Raw genomic sequence first — 21379 nt, 5'->3', positions numbered from 1 at the left:
CTAGAGAAATCGTGGCGGTCAACGGAGACAAAAAAGAATTGAAACTTATCCAAAATTTCAGGAGGATTAACACTCAAGAAAAAAAACGATAATCTTTGTTAACAAAAGATTTGCCATTAAATTTAATAACGAGTCCTTTAATGGTTGTAAGGGTACGAATTGAAACATTTGTAGTTGAAAATTTTTTGCATACAGTCTTAAAAAACTAAATTTATAAGTATTCTTATATAATCTAGGAAGTTAATACATAGTTGGGAATAAAGGCAACAGTAGTATACCGCTGTTCAATAGTCATAAATCGATTAAGCGAAAACAAATCCGGGTTACAAACTAAAACCGAGGGAAACACATCAACAATAAGAGGAAAACAATGGAACAACAGAAACACTTTACTGCAACAAAAACATACACCAACATACATAGAAACGGACTATTTGATAACAACTGCCATATTCCTGACTTGGTACAGGACATTATAAGAAAAAATGGTGGTTTGAACCTGGTTTTATGGCTAATCAAACCTCCCACTTATATGGCAATGTTAAAAATACCGCTACCGTGACAGGAATAAGTCATTATAGATACCAGGATTAAAATGTTTTACACCAGACGCACCTTTCGTGAACAAAAGACTCATCAGTGAATCTCGAATCAAAAAAGCAAAAAAAGAAAAAGGTTAAATAAAGTACGAAGTTGAAGAGCATTGAGGACCCAAAGTTCCGAAAGGTTTTGCCAAATACAGCTTAGGTTATCTATTCCTGGAGTAGGAAATCTTTATTTTTTCGAACAATTCAAAGTATTTTACAAAGTTAATTTATAATTATGACCATATTAATGATAATTCATGTCAACACATGGAACCTTGTGATTTTTAGTAGAAGCTTCAAATTCAGTAATTGTAACATTTTCTTCAATACAAGTAGTAAGTATGACAATACTAGGAAGCTGTTACCTCATTTTTTTAGTAACTCAATATAGTACTTGTTCAAACAAAGACTAAATTGTTAGCTGCTTTTTTCAGGTGGTACAAAAAAAACATCCTGGTATAGTGTTTGGTTGATCGTATATTGTATGCATATGCTTGACTGGCGAGTGTCACCTGCCCACCTTGTCTTATATTAGTTTCCTAAGTACTATAGAAAGTATATGATATATTTTGTCTATAGAAAAATTACAAGGAGTACAAGTCCTGAACTGTCTCTTTTCTCCATTGATTAACGTAAAGTACTTCTCATATTAATGGTTATCTATAGTTAGTCATGTTATTTACAATATTTACTGATGTAGGTTTTCTTTGTTTAGTTTTTTTCGTGGTATAACCTATTTTAATCAAACATAGTATATACTGTTCGTGTTGCTTAGTCTTTAGTTTTCTATGTTGTGTCATCTGTACTATTATTTGTCTGTTTGTCTTTTTATTTTTGGCCATGGCGTTGTCAGTTTGTTTTCGATCTATGAGTTTGACTGTCCCTCTGGTATCTTTCGTCCCTCTTTTTTAACATAGAAAATAGAAATTGTGAACATGACCATGAAGCATTTGGTATGAGAGTTGGTATTGTCATTCACATGAGTTTAAAGACTACAAAGTTTCATGTACAGTTGAAGTATATTGTGTCATATCTATAAATAAGTCAACTTGAAAGATTACAATCACTCAAAAGGACATGACTATTTAATTTGAATTAGCTTGTGTCATAAACGAGTTAGACAAGTAGGTATATTATTGTCATTCAAAATTAAGATATCAACTCGCCGGTAAAGTCAATAGGTTATCTTTATTATGGTCCTAGATTTCCGCCTAAACCAAAATACACCCCACACTTGTTTTACTGTTAAATTCTAAATTTACAACTTACTCTTGAGAGTTTTCTCTCTCTTTGTATATCTACCACCTGATATCATTCTTAATATGCATAATATTTGCCACTGGACGTCTAGCAGCAGTCATTTTGTGATCATTCCAAAGAAAAACTGATTATTGTTTTGTTTTCGCTTGAAATCCAGCTACTGATTTTCAGAGAAAGAAGGCCCATCAGATACAGCTTCCGCCTCTACTTATACATTCGCAGTTTTCTTGAGTATACTAAGTGTTCAATAATCTGTTGGAATTATTATTATATTTCGAGAATATTATGTAATAGATTTTCTAAAGTAGGAACTGTGTAGTTAAACAAAATGAACTGTACTGTTTCCGTACATAGGTCAATAAGGAAATATATAACTTGTTATGTGACAGGAAAGTGGTTTCCGATTCATACCTATATCAGATTTTTTTGAGTGGTGTGATGGACTCGATCCCAGTTTATATATTTGTTTTGACAATGGGTAAAATCCCTGTTCAACTGAGACATGCTATATCATCACGTCGCAACTATGACTCGCATATTTCGCATGTCGGAACTTCACACAGTTCATCGGTGATGATTGATGAAAACATTTGTTTGTTTTTTACTTTCCTTCACTGCCAAAAGTTTGAATATTGTAGGTTTGTTTTTTCGTTGCTTAATTTGCACAAAACCATCACTCGCTAACATATATACCACTATATAAACAATTAAACTGAGTTTCCTATCTTTCTGTTTTCCTTCCCTCCTTTATCTCTCCATTCTAAACTTGAGCATGAATGAACGGAATTCGACAACAACTCTTTTTTCGATTCATGCATAAAAAATTAAACTTTTTTTCAAATAGATGTCCAAACTATAAAAGTGAAGTTACTACTATTTGTTCCCCTTCTATCTATCCATGCCTCACCACCTGAAACATAACTTTTATGCATTCTAAATTACTAAGAAATTTTAGTAGATGCTGAAGAGCTTTGAAAATGACTCTCGTGAGAGATTAACTAGGGGAAATCGGTCTTAACTCTCATCAAAGTGAAGCTCAGAAAATATCAGTTTTATAATAAAACCAACAGCTAGACTATTCCATGATATCAAATGGTCGTCCCCTACATTGGAATATCACAGTGTGAGATAAGAAAATGGTTCTTAGTTTTTTCTAATCAACTTATTCCACGTTGTACAATTTATTCCACGTTTTACGGTTTTCAAATTTTAAAATTTTGTGTAAATGTGAACGAAATTATTTTGAAAAAATACTTGCTTATAAATAACTCTGTCAATGATGCAAAATAGAGAGCTTCTTCTAAGTCATTTACATCAGTCAAATGGGATAACATATTGGTACAATTTGTCTAAAATTTGAAAAAAAAAGCAGTTTAAATACACAATTGAAGATCTTTCTTTTACATAAAGACATTGTCATTATTTTATCATATGGTATTAACCAGTTTTTTTTAATTAAATATAGAAAACTTGTTATTCTTCTAGAAATGTAATGTTTGATTCGCAATGCAGATTGCTAAGATAATTTACATTAGATTTCACTATCTTGTTTATTTGATTTTAAGTCTTCTACCTAAGTCAAACGGGATTACATATTGGTAAAATTTGTCTGTAATAGAAAAACAAACGACATCAGTCAAATGGGATTACATATTGGTACAATTGGTTTGTAATAGAAATACTAACAACATCAATCATATAGGATAACATATTGGTACAATTTGTCTGTAATAGAAATACAAACGGCATCAGTCAAATAGGATAACATATCTGTACAATTTGTCTATAATAATAAAACAAAATACACAATTGAAAATCTTTCATTTACACAAAGATATTGTCATTGTTTTAGCATATGGATATAATCAGGGATTTTTTTTTACAAATATAGAAAACTTGCAATTCTTCTAAAAATATAATGTTTGATTCTCAATGCAGATTACTAACTTAAAGATAATTTACGTTAATTTTCACTGTTTATTAAATTCTAGCAAGACAATGAGTAACTTGATCTATCATCTTACTTTCTATTTAGTCCTGTAGTCGGGATAAATCTCACAAATATGTGACTTATGATCATGCACACTAAAGTTTAAAAAGACATTAGTTGACATATTTTTTTTACTTATTATCATTATATATATATGAAAGAATAAAATGATGACTACTACATTTTGACAAAGAATAAACAATATATCTTATTTTATTTTTCTACCCTCCTTGGTTATATTGGCTGTATAATTTGATGTTTTTTTTTATACGATCCTGTGCGTCCGTCCATGACATCTTGAATGTGCTGAAAAAATAACAGTTTGTACCGTTGCCAGCCTTCTAGACATTACATATGTATACATGAAATTGTTAGGATATGTAAGATATGATTTTACTCAATTGAAAAAGAGCTTCCGTCACCTTTCTTTGATGAAATACTAAGGAATAAAAGGCGCTGTTTTACGATGCCTGTTATACACACTTGGTGTTATGTGTTTCATTAGCGTTTTCATAGAATAAACGTTTAAGATGCAATAACTTCAGACTTCTTTTTCATGTTTCGTAATTGAGACACGGTCAGTATGCCGTTTTTATTCTAAATTTCTGATTTTGGGACAGAGTATAGGATAATAAAGTCACTTGACCTTTTTTCTACCGAGCCCATATATTAGATGAATCATTTTAATTTTAACGTTCTCTGTTTTTAAATCACAAAGATGTGGGGTTTACTGCAATAACCTAAAACACAAATAACCAATAGATATCTAGTTTAAATTATGAATCGGAAAACACGAAAGGAAATCCCGATTTCACCTTTGGAATTAAGTAAAAGAAAAAGCAGTTGTCCCCATGGTTTAATAATAATAGTTGAAAAATATTTGATAGTAGGTATATAAAATTAAATTATTATAGATACTAGTACCAGGAATAACATTTTGCACGCCAGACGCGTTTCGTCTACAAAAAGACTCACCAGTGACGCTCAAATAAAAAAGATTGAAAAAAAAAAAAAAACAAATAAAGTATAACATGTATAAATTGAAGAGCATTGAGGATAAAAAATTCCAGAAGGTTTTGCAAAATAGAGCTAAGGTAATCTATTTCTGGGAGTAGAACATCCTTAGAACTAATATTTCGAAAAATTCAAAGTTTTGTAAATAGTTTTAAAATTCATATTTCACGTGCTTTCAATGATAAACAAAATATTTATTTAAAATTGAGAATGGAAATGGGGAATGTGTCAAAGAGACAACAACCCGACCATAGAACAGACAACAGCAGAAGGTCACCAACAGGTCTTCAATGCAGCGAGAAATTCCCGCACCCGGAGGCGTCCTTCAGCTGGCCCCTAAACAAATATATATACTAGTTCAGTGATAATGAACGCCATACTAAACTCCAAATTGTACACAAGAAACAAAAATTAAAAGTAATACAAGACTGACAAAGGCTAGAGGCTCCTGACTTGGGACAGGCGCAAAAATGCGGCGGGGTTAAACATGTTTATGAGATCTCAACCCTCCCCTATACCTCTAGCCAATGTAGAAAAGTAAACGCATAACAATACGCACATTAAAATTCAGTTCAAGAGAAGTCCGAGTCTGATGTCAGAAGATGTAACCAAAGAAAATAAACAAAATGACAATAATACATAAATAACAACAGACTACTAGCAGTTAACTGACATGCCAGCTCCAGACTTCAATTAAACTGATTGAAAGATTATGTCTTCATCATATGAATATCAGGCACAATCCTTCCCGTTAGGTGTTTAGTATCATACCATCATAACATATATGAGAAGAACATAACCCGTGTCATGCCAACAACTGGTTTTTAAATAAATGTGTTTAGTGCCGATGCAAAGACCCTATAAGTGAATCAATATTAACGCCAAAATATGCAATCTTTAATGACCTGACAACAGTATCGTAACTATATCCCTTCTTAATAAGTCTATTTAAAGGTTTTGTTAGCTTCAGAGGTGAATACTGACATTTTTGTGCTTTATAAAGAATATTTCCATAAAAAATTGGATGTGAAATACCTGAACGTATAAGAAGTCTGCATGTTGAGCTATATTTACGAATGATGTCCTTATACCGATGATAAAATTTAGTAAATGTTTTGACTAGTTTGTGATATCGAAAACCCTGGTGTAATAATTTTTCAGTAATACATAAATTTCTCTCGTTAAAATCTAAAACATTGTTACATACACGAGCGAATCGTACAAGTAGAGATATATAAACACCGTAAGATGGTGACAAGGGAACGTCACCATCTAAAAATGGATAATTAACGATAGGAAATGAAAAATCATCTCTTTTATCATATATTTTAGTATTAAGCTTTCCGTTAATGATATAGATATCAAGATCGAGGAAAGGGCAGTGGTCATTGTTAGTATTAGCTTTATTTAAAGTAAGTTCAACAGGATAAATTTCTTTAGTACACATACTGAAGTCGTCATTATTGAGAGCCAAAATATCATCCAAATATCTAAGAGTATTATTAAATTTGTGTATCAGATGTTGTTTCGATGGGTCTTTGCTGATTTTTGTCATAAATTGTAACTAATAGCAATACAAAAAAAGGTTCGCAATAAGTGGTGCACAGTTAGTCCCCATTGGAATTCCGATAACCTGACGATATATGGAATCTCCAAAGCGAACAAAAATGTTATCTAGTAAAAATTCAAGGGCATATATAGTATCAAAGCATGTCCAATTGACATAGTTTTTTTGTTTATTGCTACTAAAAAATGACCTAAAAGAGTTTGAACATATATATACACATTCTGACTTTTTAAATGCCCATTTAATTAGGTGTGTGAATTTTTTCTTAATGAGAATGTGAGGCAATGTGGTATATAGGGTAGAAAAATCAAAACTTTGAACAGATTCAAAATCACCAATATATGCATGCAATTTATCAAGTACTTCCAACGAGTTCTTGACACTCCAAAAGTAATTAATTCCACTATTTTCGAAGGCCTTATTTGAACAATTTATTATCAGGTTTTTGAATGTATTTACATACTAGTATATACATTATTCAGTTTAAAAAAGAAAGCCTTTTACGGCAAATAAATCATGATAACAATTAACAGGTCAATAGGTTAAGCTATTATTATGATCCTCTTAAACAAAATTTAATTAAAAATATCATTGACCGTCATGTTTGATCGGACAATTATTATTTGTGGTCAATTTTCTGTTTTCTCCATTAAATACCCATAGGACTGTTTATTCATATTTATCCATTTTACTGTTTTCAGACAGGATATACGGTGAAGTGCTTCCTTTATAAGTTTGACACTTTAACACAATATTTATACTGAACCCGAATGTCATGAACTATATCAATAATGTCGAAAGATAAGTAGGAAAGGAAGAGCACAGTGCAAACAAAAGAAAAGAATCTGGCCATACATGAATTGGACTTTATATGATTAGAAAATATCGTCATGATTTTCATCAAGGATTAAAGATGAAGAAACTAAATAGATTCGGTTTTGATAAGGAATGTATTTCTTGTTCGTTTTTTTTTTAATGATCATGAAACTGCAGTAAAAGTTTTGTTTAATTGTCTTGTGCGTGTAACGATTTCTCTGTTATAAATTAATATATCGTATTCTTTCCTTTCTATGTCAAAGTTCATTCAGCTGACTTTACGTATTTTGTATAAGATAAGATAAGATAAGATATTTTTATTCCAATAAAAGGAACCATGAGCAAAGTAATCTATTACAATGATTTTAATAATTGACACAATAATTTTGATAATCATGTATGAATATGAATATAATCATCTCAATTCTAAACCACAGCCAGACCAGAACCATAAGCGGATAAGTAAAAAGCATAACAGATATATATATATATATATAATATTATCAGGCAAATATTCTTAATGTATAAATAAGAAGATGTGGTATGAGTGCCAATGAGACAACTCTCCATCCAAGTCACAATGTATAAAAAGTAAACAAATATAGGTCAAAGTGCGGACAACACGGAGCCTTGACTAACATATAAACGTTTATTAATATAAATTGCAATAATTTTCAATACCTCTAGGTTTTTTGGATTAAAAAGCCAATTAAACTTGACTCTTGAGTTTAACATTTCGAAATTTTTACAACTTTTATCATATAACTCTATTCTCAAGAAATTATAAAGGGAACATTGACATATAAAATGTTCTTTATCTTCAACTTTATCTAACGTGCAGTTTTTACATAATCTTTGTGATTAGCCGCGAGGTTAACATGGTTAAGATCAATGAGTTAAAGCTAAGAGACAGTTTAGGTTCGAATCCATGTATTCTCTTTGTTGTCCCTATTCTTTAATTTTTCCGTTTTTCTTATTATGTATGTTATTGTGGATATTTTTGCAATAATAGCGGGTTTTCCCATTTATTTATGGAAAGAAAATGATTACATTCAATTTGTCCATTTTTGTTTTATAAATATAGTATGATTTCATCTGTTTTACTACATATCTTTACAACTGTTTATTCGCAAATCCTATGAGAGTAAATCGTGATGTGGCTTGAATTAGGCTTCTTGCCAGAAATTTTGGTAACATACTTAGTATATATACTTAGAAATAAGTTTGAATATGTCTTATTTTGTAAATTACGGATATTATTCAGATGCCTGATAATTTAAAGACATACGTGTTATATTTGTATTTCTCTAACCAATTAATTGTGAACTTATATTTATTAAAGCATCGTTGAACATGATAACATGGTTATTTAAACCCATTTACAATACCTTCTAATTAAGAAAAGGTTTTAATTTTGAAAAGACATCAAACAATAGTTTAAGTTAGAGATACAATGATAAGCTCATGGTTTTTTTTTCAAGAATCAACGCTTATTCATTGTATCTATAATACTGAGCATATTTTAACATAGTCGATAAAATTGATTAATATATAAGAAATCTTCCTAATCAAGACATAGCAGCAAAATTACTTGATTTTCTGTTAACCCCCAAAAATATATTTCATAAATTTTGTGTGTGATTTTTCAGATATGTCTTTTGAATAAACTTTTTCTAAAATGTAATCGTTCTTCTTCTTACATGCAACTGAAGTGGTTGAAAACATTCCCCATATTTCACTGCCATACCTTAATAAAAGGTTTAATTGTAGGGTCATAAAAATGCATTAAAGCTGAGACACTAGTATTTGATGATGCTAGTCATTGTTGTAATCCAAACCAAGCTTTCATAGATTTCTTGTATCATGTGTATAGCTCACCTTTACACTGAGTCAATTTACAACAAGATACAAAAGTAATTCCTAGGTATTAATACCACTTTACACTTTCAAGTTGTTGCCCATTTAAATATAATGGACAATCAATATGTTTTCCTGGTTTGTTCAAAATTAAAACTTTTGTTTTATTAAGGTTTACATTTAAACACCATTTGAGCAACATAATTGTAACCTATTTGTATATGCCGTTAATCAATTTTTCATTTTGACAAAAGCCTCACATTTCTTGTTATCATTTTACCACTAATATTGGTAGATGAACACATATTTTAAGTTAAAAATTAAAAAAAAAAGAAAAAAAAAGAAATGACACTGTTCTTTCCCGTTATTTCACGTTATTTCAACGCTTCCAACTTCGTTTAAAGTCGAGTTATACTAGAGCGTTAGTTGTTGAAATATCCATTTGGTGAATCAAAACTAATTAAGTTCAAAATAACAAGTTAAAAATGACAAAATAAGAGAAAATAACAAGGATGAAACATACCTTTTTATAACGGGACTAAATTAGGCAATAACATTATATACTGAGACACAGACACAAATCGCAAATAAACATCCTCTTGCTATACAAATAAGTGAAAATCGTTTTGGTAATATCAAGGGCCTAATGTATTATATGTTATATAAAGTGACTGCATGTGCCATGTAATCATCATCAATGTAAGATGTATATGTTAATACAACAAATGTAGGTTATAAGTGGTTGACTCAAATAACTTGTCCAAAAGAAAACAACACATAATGTTCAACAATAGAAGATCATTGACAGTTGAGTGATAAAGTATAGATGATTAAGAGCTTGACAAATGGTATGTACAAGAATAAATAGAACAATCAAAGGTCTGCTATCAACACCAAATGCTTTATAGGGGCATTTGCTGTCAAATTCATGATTACAGATTTGACTTAAATTCTCATATTTGATTTATAACATACTAAAACGTATATCCAAATCACAAAAAGTCTAAAATAAACAATTAACAAGTCATGGACTCGATACTAAGTAGCAACATTTCGTGTGTATTTTTGTCAAGACGTCATCTGATTAACCATCGAAATGTCGTCCGAAGACTGTCAATGGTCATATAAACATAAATAAAAATATAAACAAATAGCGACCACGTGCAATTGGATTTTTCTAGGTCTGTTTGATTTCATATTGCAGATTGAAAAGTATGTTTATCATCGTTTTTACCTGTATTTAAATGATTTTTTGTGGATCGAATCAATCAACCAAGTATAATTCATCCTTGTTTCACTTTCAATGTTGACATTCTTCTCCTTTTGATAGCTGAATACATGCGTAACCCATCTCCAGCTAAGGGGTTAAATTGAAAGTCACATGAATACGGATGTAATGAGGTCGAATTATTCACTTGTAAGTGAATAATTCATCAGCAATATTTCTTATCTCATTTTGACAACATTTAACAAAATTGGCTGCTAAATGCGAATTAGTATTTCACTATATCATTTTCATTAATGATTGACCACATGAAGTTAGATATATGACATAAGACAACCACTTGAGACATACACATGAATGTATGGTGGGATTAAACTAGATTTTGATAACAAAATGACAATAACCTCTTTGGATTTTGAATAAATTTATGTGGATATCACATGTAATTTAAAAATCTTAATTATTTGTGAGAATACCTTGTTTGAATGTCTTGTTGTATACATGGTGATATAAAAGTAATCTAACTGGTTGAGTAAGGGAAGATCTTCTTGGGATGAATTGGCTAGAGCGCTGCCTTTAAATCCCGAGGTTTGGGGTCCGAATCACGATGGTACCATCCATGGATTTTCACAAATTGGCGCTGCGAGCATCAACTACTGGTACACACGAGTGTATGTAAGTGCCTGGCAGTTTGATATGGTCATAAGAATGATTTAAAGTTTTTTAAACAGTTAATTTATAATTATGACCATATCAATGATAATGCATGTCAACACAAGGAACAGTAAGCTTCAAAATCAGTAAGTGTTGAACATTTTCGTCAATACAAGTGGTAAGTATGACAATACTAGGAAGCTGTAACTTCATTCTAGAATAACTCATTATAGTACTTTTTCAAACAAAGACTAAACTGCTAGCTGCTTTTTCAGCTGGTACAAATAAAAACATCCTGGTAGAGTTTTTGGTTGTTTGTATATTGTATAAATATGCTTGACTGACGAGTTTCACCTGCCTGTCTTGTCGTGTATTAGTTTATGAGGTACCATACTAGGTAGTAATATAATGTATTTTGTCTTTAGGAAAATTACAAGGAGAGCAAGTCCTAAACTCTTTCTTTTCTTCACTGCCTAACGTAACGTATTTCTTATAATGGTTATCTGTAATCTTGTTATTTACAATATTTACTGGTGTTGGTTTTCTTTGTTTAGTTTTTTCATGTTATTACCTATTTTAATCAAACATAATGTTTCTCGTTTTTTATATAGATGTTGAAGGACGTACTTTGACCTATAATTGTTTACTTTTTACACATTATGACTTGGATGGAGAGTTGTCTCATTGGCACTCATACCACATCTTCTTATTTCTATAGACCGTTGGTTTTCCTGTTTGAATTGTTTTACACCAGTCATTTTGAGGCCCTAAATAGCTTGCTTTTCGGTGTGAGCCAATGCTCCGAGTGGAAGGCCGTACTTTGACCTATAATTGTTAACTTTTTATACATTGTGACTTGGATGGAGAGTTGTCTCATTGGTACTCATACCACATCTCATTATTCATATAATGAAATATTAACAATTTAACCTTGAAAATAAAAATTGTGAACATGACAATGAAGTATATGCTATGAGAGTTGGTATTGTCATTCACATGAGTTTAAAAACGTGAAAGTTTCATGTACAGTTGAAGTATATTGTGTCATATTTATAAATAAGTCAACTTGAATGATTACAATCACTCAAAAAAACCTGACTATAGCGTGTTTAATGCCAATGGGACAACTCTCTACAGGAGACCAAATGACACAGTAATTAACAACTATAGGTCACCGTATGATACGCCTTCAACAATGAGCAAAGCCAATACCGCATAGTCAGTTATAATAGGCCCCGAAATGACAAATGTAAAACAATTCAAACGAGAAAACTAACGGCCTGATTAATGTACAAAATAATGAACGAAAAACAAATATGATATACAGTAACAAACGACAACCACTGAATTACAGATTCCTGACTTGGGACCGGCACATACAGAATGTGGCGGGGTTACAAGTAAACATGTTAGCGGGCGCCCAACCCTCCCCGTAACCTGGGACAATGGTGTAACAGTACAACATATGAACAAACTATATAACCAAAAGTATGATTTGCTATCTTTCTGTTTTCCTTCTCGTCTTTATCTCTCCTTTCTTAGCTTGAACATGAATGAACTGAATTCGACAACAGAACTCTTTCTTCGTTTCATGCTGAATAATTATACTTTTAAAATAGATGTCGTAACTATAAAAATTAATTTAATCGTTATCAAGGCAATAGTATGATGTTTCTTGTAGCAAGATGAATTAAAATGCAGCAAAACAGTGCTCATTTCTTGAAGGAACGTATACTTATGAAGAACATTAACGGTAAAAAACATTACGCACCAGATGTGCATTTCGACAATTTTTAAATGTCTCTTAAATGATGGTCGAAGCCGATATATTTAAAAATCCAAAACCTGTTAAAAAAGGTTATACCAGTACGTAAACAACGGTTTGAGACGTTAAGCAACCAACAATCAATCAATCAATGAACAAGAGTTGATACAAGGTTGAAATATATGTAGTAAGGGAATAACTATTTCAAAGCAACAAATTCAAAATCAATTTGTATATTAACATACATTTTGTTTTGGTTTGTCCAAAACCAGAAATAAGTAAAAATTATCACTATTTTAGAGATAAATGGTTATATCATGATTTAATGATACAAAAATAAAACAAAGGTTTTTTAACGATCATTTTTTATTCTGTTTACATATGAATTGTTTCTTTTTTGTACAAACATTATTGTTCCATTTGTAATTCTTCTGTTTCCACATATGAACACAATTTTGCATTGGCGGGGGAGAACTAAATTGTTTCCCAATTGTTGATGATGAAGGCTTGTTCTGTGCCCAGTATGTAAAGTTCATAACCTTAGGAATACTGTTATATCTACCAGTAAGCCACTTAAAGTTACTACTATTTATTCCCCTTCCACCTATCCATGCATCACCACCTGAAACATAAATTTAATACATTATAAATTCCTAAGAAATTTTAGTATTTTTTTCTATTGAACTGTTCGTATTAGAATATTTTGGAAGACCTCTCCAAGTTCACTTATAAAGAATTGCCAACTTGCATTTGCATCAGTTATTTTATTTATTTGAAAAGAATAAAAGAGGTATAACCAGTTTTCACGGACTCTGTTTCAACCTCAGGCTCAAATCCAAAAGATCATGAAACGTAGTGAAATTTGAATTTTAATAATTGGAGGATGTTACAATACTTTTTCAACTGTTCATAAAACTAAATGTTATTCAATGCAATGCATAACAGTTGAAGACATTTTTGGTCAGATATTTCATATTTTAAGTTTTATTTTTGGGTCAAAATTTACATCGAAGGTCATCCATTGTATTTAAAAAGACAGTTACGTAGCTTAAGAGCTCATTTCCTAATGCATGTAGATTAAGACTTTGGTTGGCTTGCTTGCTTTGTTTGTATAAACGTTTGCTCAAGCATTGTAATTAAGACTGGCATCTGCAAACAGTATAAATAGGCGGAGTTATTATTTAATAAGTGTGAATAATATTTGTCATGTAATGTTTACGTGTACAATTGGATGTTCCTTACCTCCAGTACAACATCCAATCAAATTTAAATATAATATATACAGGTTTAACTCCGCCTATTTATACTGTTTGCAGATGTCAATCTTAATTACAATGCTTGAGCAAACGTTTATACAAAGCAAGCAAGCCAAACAAAGTCTTACTCTACAAGCATTAGGAAATTAGCTCTAATTTCAATAAAAATTTCCACCTTCTAATTGTCGACATAATTACTCGAAATCGGTTTCGAAATCTTTGAAAATAACAGTTTTGAGTCATCTTTAGACATTAATGATTATGCAACGTGACCAAAAAATACGACACAATGTTATAACATCCTCGAAGTACACATATAAATAAGTGTGATAATGTAAATTATTGTAGATGTTGAAGAGCTTTTTGAAAAAGACTCTCGTGTGAGATTAACTCAGCGGAAATTGGTCTTATCTCTTTGCCGATGAAAGCTCAGAAATTGTCAGCTTTGTTATGAAATCAACAGCTAGAATCCTAAGAGAACAAAAAAAAAAGATCAATAGGGAAAAATAGTCATGCCCCCCCCCCTCCCCCCCCCCCCCCCCCCTGGCTAGGATATCAAGTGGTCGTCCCCTACATTGGAATGTGAGTGTTTCCCGAACGTCAGTAACACAAAAAAAACGTGTATCATGAGCATTTCAAATGTGAATGAAAATTGTACGAGGAAACGGGAAATGAAAGTGTACGGAAGAAATGGGATAAGACAGTTGTACGAGAGAAATAGGATAAGAAAATAGTTCGTGGCGTTTCCCTCGGTTTTAGTTTGTAACCCGGATTTGTTTTTATCTCTATCAATTTATGAGTTTCGAACAGCGGTATACTACTGTTGCCTTTATTTTTCTCTAATCAATTCATTCCACGTTTTGCAGTTTTTTAAATTTCAAATTATGCGTTAATGTGAACGAAATTATTTTGAAAAAATACTTGCTAATAAATAACTCTGTCAATGATGCAAAATAGAGAGCTTCTTCTAAGTCATCTACATCAGTCAAATGGGATAACATATTGGTACAATTTCTCTAAAATTAAAAAAAACAACAGTTTCAATACACAATTGAAGATCTTTCTTTTACATAAAGACATTGTCATTATTTTAACATATGGTATTAACCAGGTTTTTTTTTTATTAAATATAGAAAACTTGTTATTCTTCTAAAAATATAATGTTTGATTCGCAATGCAGATTGCTAAGATAATTTACATTAGATTACACTATCTTGTTTATTTGATTTTAACAAGAAAATGAGTAAGGTGATTATTTTTTGTTGTTTTTGTTGTTTGACAGTATTTAAGATATTTTCCCTTGTATTTCATTTTAAAATTATATCATCTTACTTTCTATTTAGTCCCATAGTCACGATAAGCCTTATAAATAATGTAACTTATGCTCAAGCACACTGAAGTTTAAAAAGAAATTTGTTGACATATTACTAGTTTTATCATTTACTGTATACATATATGGCAGAATAGAATGAAAACTGCTATATTTTGACAAAGAATAAAACAATATTTCATTCTATATTTCTACCCTTCTCGGATATGTCATCAAGTTATTTGAATTTGTCTGTATGATTTGATGGTTTTGTTTTATACGAACCTGTGCGTCTGTCCATGACAGATTGAATGTGCTGAAGAAATAACAGTTTCCTTTGTACCGCTGCCAACCTTCCAAACACCCCATGTGTGTACCTGAAATTTGTTTTGATATGTTAAATATGATTAAACTCAATAGACATAGAAATTCGGTAACCTTACTTTGATGATATACACGTTTGTTTCGTTTCGGAGACACACAGTCAGTATACCGTTTTAATACAAAATATCTGGTTTTTGGGACAGAGTACATGATAAAAACGTCACTTGACCTTTTCTCGATCGAAAACATATAGTTCCATGAACCATTTTAGTTTTAACGCTCTCGTTTTTAAAATCATAAAGATGTATGGTTTTCACAATATAAAATACAACCAACCATTAGACATATAGTCTAAATTATGAGGCGGCCTCGGTGGCCGAGTGGTCTAATTAGGCCAACTACTGTAGCACTAGCCTGTCAACACTGGGTTTGTGAGGAGTTCGTTCCCCGCACGTGTGTAGTAGTTGCGCTCGACGCCAGCCTTCATTGACTAGGATTGTCAGTTTTCCTACCGAAAGTTGGGGGTTCTCTCCGAGCACTTCAGCTTCCTCCACAAATAAAAACTGACCGCCACGAAATAGCCAATGATACTGAAAATGGCATTAAACACCAATCAATCAATCGATCTAATTCACGACTCTGAAAACACGAAACTTAATCCTGAATAAGCAATATGCCAAGATAAATAATTTCATTTTGTTACACTTTAGGGTTGAATTCACCACTGGAATTATCATAAAAAACAAGTCAATTGTCCATAGGGTTTAATAGTAGTATTTGTAAAATATTAGACACATATCTGACAGGACGTAGATAACATATTTCACGTGCTTTCGATGATAAACAAAGGATATATTTAAATATAAATCTTATTCAGGAATAAACAAAAATCCATTTACGGTAAATAAATCATAACACTTGACAGGTCAATAGGTCAGGTTATTATCATGACCCAATTAAATAGAATTTGAATAAAATTAGCATTAATCATCATTACAGGATTGATTGAACATTTTCTATGTGTGGTCAATTTTCTTGAAAATATGTGTCTTTATATTTCTGCTATAATAGCATCAAACCATCTCTATTAGATAACCTAAGATTGTTTATTCATATTTATCAATTTTACAGTTTTCAGAGGAGACATTAAATGGTCTTTAGGATATACGATGAAGTGCTTCCTTCATAAGCTTGGTACTTTGAACAACATTTATACTGAATGCAAGTTCGTGAACTATACCAACAATTTTCGAATGATAAGTAGGAAAGGAAGAGTACAGTGCAAATAAAAGGAGGAAATAACTAGCCATATATGAAGTGGACTTTATATCATTAGAAAATACCCTTAATAAGTTCGCCATGATTTTCATCAGAGATTAAAGATGAAGAAACTAAATATATTCGGTTTTAGTTAGGAATGTATTTCTTATTCGTTTTTTTAGTGACCACTCAACATTGCAACCCTCACTGTGACTTGAATCAGCAGTAAAAGTTTTGTTTAATTGTCTTGTGCGTGTAACGATTTCTATGTTATGGATTGATATATCGTATTCTGTCCTTTCTGTGTCAAAGTCCATTCAGATGACTTCACGTATTTGTATGTGTCGTTAATCAATTTCTCATTTTGACAAAAGCTTTACATTTCTTGCCATCATTTTACCACTCATACAGGTAGATGGACACATATTTTTAGTAAAAAAATTAAAAAATTTTAAAAGTGAAATGACACTTCTTTTCCGTTGTTTCAACGCTTCCAACGTTTAAAGTTAAAGATCTCGAGTCGTACTAGGGCGTTAGTTGTTGAAATATCCATCTGGTGAATCAAAACTAATCAAGTTCAAAATAACAAGTTCAAGATGACAAAATAACAATAATGTAACATACCTTTTGATAATGGGACTAAATAAGGCAAGAGAAAATAATATATCGAGACACAGACACCAGTCGCAAATACACATCCTACTGTAAAACCAAGAAAACAGCAGCAGCAATGATATGTACGAGTAGTTCTTTTAGTTTTCAAATTGTCTTCGGTATCATTAAAATTTCCTGTGAATTTATAACATGTAGACACAGGCACCGTTTTTGTGTCGTTTTCGTGATTATCAACGAATCGTAGTTTTTGTTTTTCTTTCAGAGTGTCTCCATTTTCATAGCATGGATCATCGAATTTGTATTCTGTCGTGTTTTCGTACAGGTCCATGTTTAAATTCGTATATGACGGGATGACAATGCAAACTAACTGTTTGCTCTGGGAAGATATAAAACTATACTATGATTTTGTACATGATTGAACCGGAAACCAAAGTCCTTGATATGGAAGAGGATACATGCGTTGTCTCATTTACATTCAACACAAAAGCAAATGAAGATATAGATTAAGGCTTTTTTATTGTCAAAAATAATGCAAGCTTAAAGGCAACAAAAGGTGTCTGCTAAATTACAATATGCAGATTACTTCACCTATGCCAACTTGACATCTTATTAAACAAGGTTTTATTTTTCATTCTTAATATAACTGTGTAGTTAAATTCTCCAAAACTTGATTTCTTTTTCTTATTTTTTTTAATAGTCTATCAATATACCCTCTATGCAGGAGATACTTCAAAATAATAAACATAATTCATTAATGTATTATAGAAATATGAAAGTACGCTTTCAAACATCATCTCTTTTTAAGGACTGGAGAAAGCTATTTTTATCAGAAACTTACCGTTGTTATTTTTTTTCAAATGATTTGATATACTGTTTTGAAAGTACCATACAATTCCAACGATGCCACCAATAGTTGCGGCACAACCAAAGATAAATCCACATACACAGCAGCAACACAGATGGCGCTTCCTAATAATGCCACTAGTCGCTACCATTTTGTTATTTTTGTAAGGATTCAAAACATGAAAATAAATGAAGATATAATATTTTTAGACGATACATATATTGACCAATTATCATTTCTTGAAGCTATTATTTTTTTTAATTTTCTACTCTTTTATAAAAGTTATAGTTTATTAATAGTAACCGATGGTATGATATTAATCATCATCCGTTTGTCATAATTAAATTGGCAACATAATTATGGAACTTACACATGACCAGTGTGGTTAATTATGTACTGCGAGGGGGATACTTATTATGTCTCTATACTTTTCTCCCAATAAGGTAACATCTTCTGCATGTGGTTTGAAATGTAAACGCGCCATATATTTCTTCTTCATAGCGATAGTGTTGCTGACGACTATATATGTCGATTTTCATATGCAAATTGTCACACTGAACTCATTCAACATAATTATGCTACGTAATTAATTTCCTTTAATGTCCATCGATATGTACATACATAAAATACATCCGTTTCACTGGCATTACCAGTTTTCTGTGACCAGAAAAGAAGAAAATGCAAGGCCACTCTTCTTAACCACTTGAAGGTAAAAAAAAGTATCACAAATCTATCAAGTAACCGATGATCCTATACAGATGATTGTAAGACTTTATCAATATTTTTTGAATTTATACTCAAACATTTTTTTCAGGGTTCCAATTAAATAAAATATGTAAGGACAAAATCGCAAAAAAAAAAATTGCCAAAATAGGCTGACTTAGGCTTCTGTCATGAAAATTAAAATATCTAATTTTGCCTCCAAATTATGAGTAAATGACCATTTTAGGTCAAATACTGTATGTCAATATCAAATTTATGACATAATAGTGACACTTGAGTGTCCTGATTAGATCATCCTTATAAATATAAAAATAAGGAGATACGGAATGGACAATGAAACAACTACACACCAAAAAAACAAAGGACGTGTCTATGGAGAACTATAGGTCACTTTTGAGAAATGTTCATCCGGTATACAGTTAGAAAAGACTCTGGCATGACCAATCTGATTGAAATACATATGCTGTGTACACACTTTGCTTACAAGGCAAACCGTGGACACAGGATCTGTAGTTTAATCAGATAGCTGCATGACAAATTGTGAAACAATTCAAACTAGATAATACCCAACAGCCTGATCTATGCTTAAAAAAATATAAAGAAACAACAAATCTGGCAGAAAATAATATGTTATCACTATGAACATGTCCATTTCAATATGAAATTTATATGCGGTCACCGGATTCATTTTTTTCCCAGTATTTATAAATCAATTATTCCCAATAACATGAGATCGAAAAAGCATCAAAATTTCTAAGACGTATTCTTTCCACAACAGGTTCGTAAATGGGCGATAACATGGATTTTTTAAGAAAAATTGCATACAACTAGAGCATGAGAAACTGTTATGATTATTGAAAACGTATACTTTTGGAATTTCCGAGCTATAGCACATAAAATATAAAAAAAAAACCGATAGAATACACGTTAATATTGCAAATGTTTTTCGAAATCATATCCTCAATTAAAATTCTCTTTAAAATGAAATGTTATTGCTACTGAAATTTCTGTTTAATTCATATAAAGTTACATAGATCCATAACTGGTCACGGAATTCGGTTTTTAAAAAAAAATAAATAGTGGAATCTTCTGTTATAAAAATCTCATTTTGGCAGAGATACATACAATATATATATTACATAATGCATATATACAGACACACAAAAGTAAGAGAGGCAATTACTAAAATAACACTCAAAGATTACATGGTTTATCAGGATAGCCTATACATGCATATTAATTAGCATTATACATTTACACAGGCTGTTAAGATCAGATATAGACCTGCTTGATAATTTAAAGGCTTTTTGTGACGTCATTGGTTATTGAACACTGAGGTTTTAGCTCATTCTGCTCTGTTTCTTGTTCAATTACAAATCGGTTTCTTGTTTAATAGCATCAATTAACAACTTGCGTAAAACAAATCAAATAAATCTGCACTAAATGTTTTATAACCCAAGGTTCCAATAATGACTTGCATGATAATTTGTTTCTTCATTTCCTGTGAAAATGCATGATTATTCAGTAACAATTGCTTCCTCAGTCTTCAATCTGGGACAAACATGACTATTGGTCACAGCATCCATTTCAAGATTTTTAGTGACCAACCAATACCAAACAAACGTCCTTTTAAAGACTGCAATGTTGCGTGTGTTTTTGTTTTTTTTTTGTATTTGAAGCAGAATCACTTTCATTGTTAAAAACAAATCAGATTTTTAAAGTATGATCGTGTGTTCATTTAGATCTATCGGCCTATATAAATATCTAACGTACTATTCACACCCTTTACAATAGGATCTGTGAAACCGATTGCTAATTAAACCTATTTTTTTTGGCTATCGTGCACATCAAATGTTGGTCTGCGTTCAGATTGTCATTACAATGCTGAATTTAAAAATCGTGATCAGCGGATTTTGACCTGTTACTTTTGCATCTGCCGTACCGATAGCTGGCAATAGGGTGTGATATTGAGGAGGATAATTTGAATTGTCAATGTTTATTCCAGGTAAACGATTAGTACGGTCAAGACGCTGGGTAATTTAAACTATTTTAATTGGCAAAGACAATAAGTTAAATGCTAGCACTGCCAATAGATGCTCCCTGAACTACACATTTATAGAGAACATTTTTATTTCAGGGGCTCAAAATATTTGTATGCATGGAGGGACAAAAAAAAAACATGTAGTGCTAATTTCAACCTTTTCTACTTTAGAAACAGTGATCTTGACCTTTGATCGGATACCCCGATAATAAAAAAAACACATTCCTCTTCCATATTTCTTCTACCGCGTATAAGTTTCATTCAAATCAAGT

At 31.3% G+C, this 21379-nt stretch overlaps 1 long non-coding RNA gene across 3 annotated transcripts; it reads right to left on the bottom strand.

Annotated features, from left to right (window-relative positions):
- Positions 1–3104: 3104 nt before the first annotated feature.
- Positions 3105–19006, bottom strand: LOC127701769 (uncharacterized). 3 transcript variants are annotated; one of them, XR_007982219.1, is made up of 3 exons: positions 17509–18288; positions 15586–15677; positions 3105–3196 (listed from the first exon to the last, which is right to left on the bottom strand). It is a non-coding gene; the product is annotated as an uncharacterized LOC127701769 (long non-coding RNA). The 3 variants fall into 3 exon arrangements; XR_007982218.1 differs by lacking the exons at positions 3105–3196; positions 17509–18288 and adding exons at positions 14917–15007; positions 18338–19006; XR_007982217.1 differs by lacking the exon at positions 3105–3196 and adding an exon at positions 14917–15007 and having other exon boundaries at positions 17509–18287.
- Between the last annotated feature and the right edge of the window lie 2373 nt (positions 19007–21379).

The sequence above is a fragment of the Mytilus californianus genome, unplaced genomic scaffold (genome assembly GCF_021869535.1).
Source record: "Mytilus californianus isolate M0D057914Y unplaced genomic scaffold, xbMytCali1.0.p SCAF_5, whole genome shotgun sequence".
NCBI lineage: Eukaryota > Metazoa > Mollusca > Bivalvia > Mytilida > Mytilidae > Mytilus > Mytilus californianus.
The sequence above is the reverse complement of the archived record's forward strand: the minus strand, read 5'-3'. Positions and strand labels throughout refer to the sequence as shown.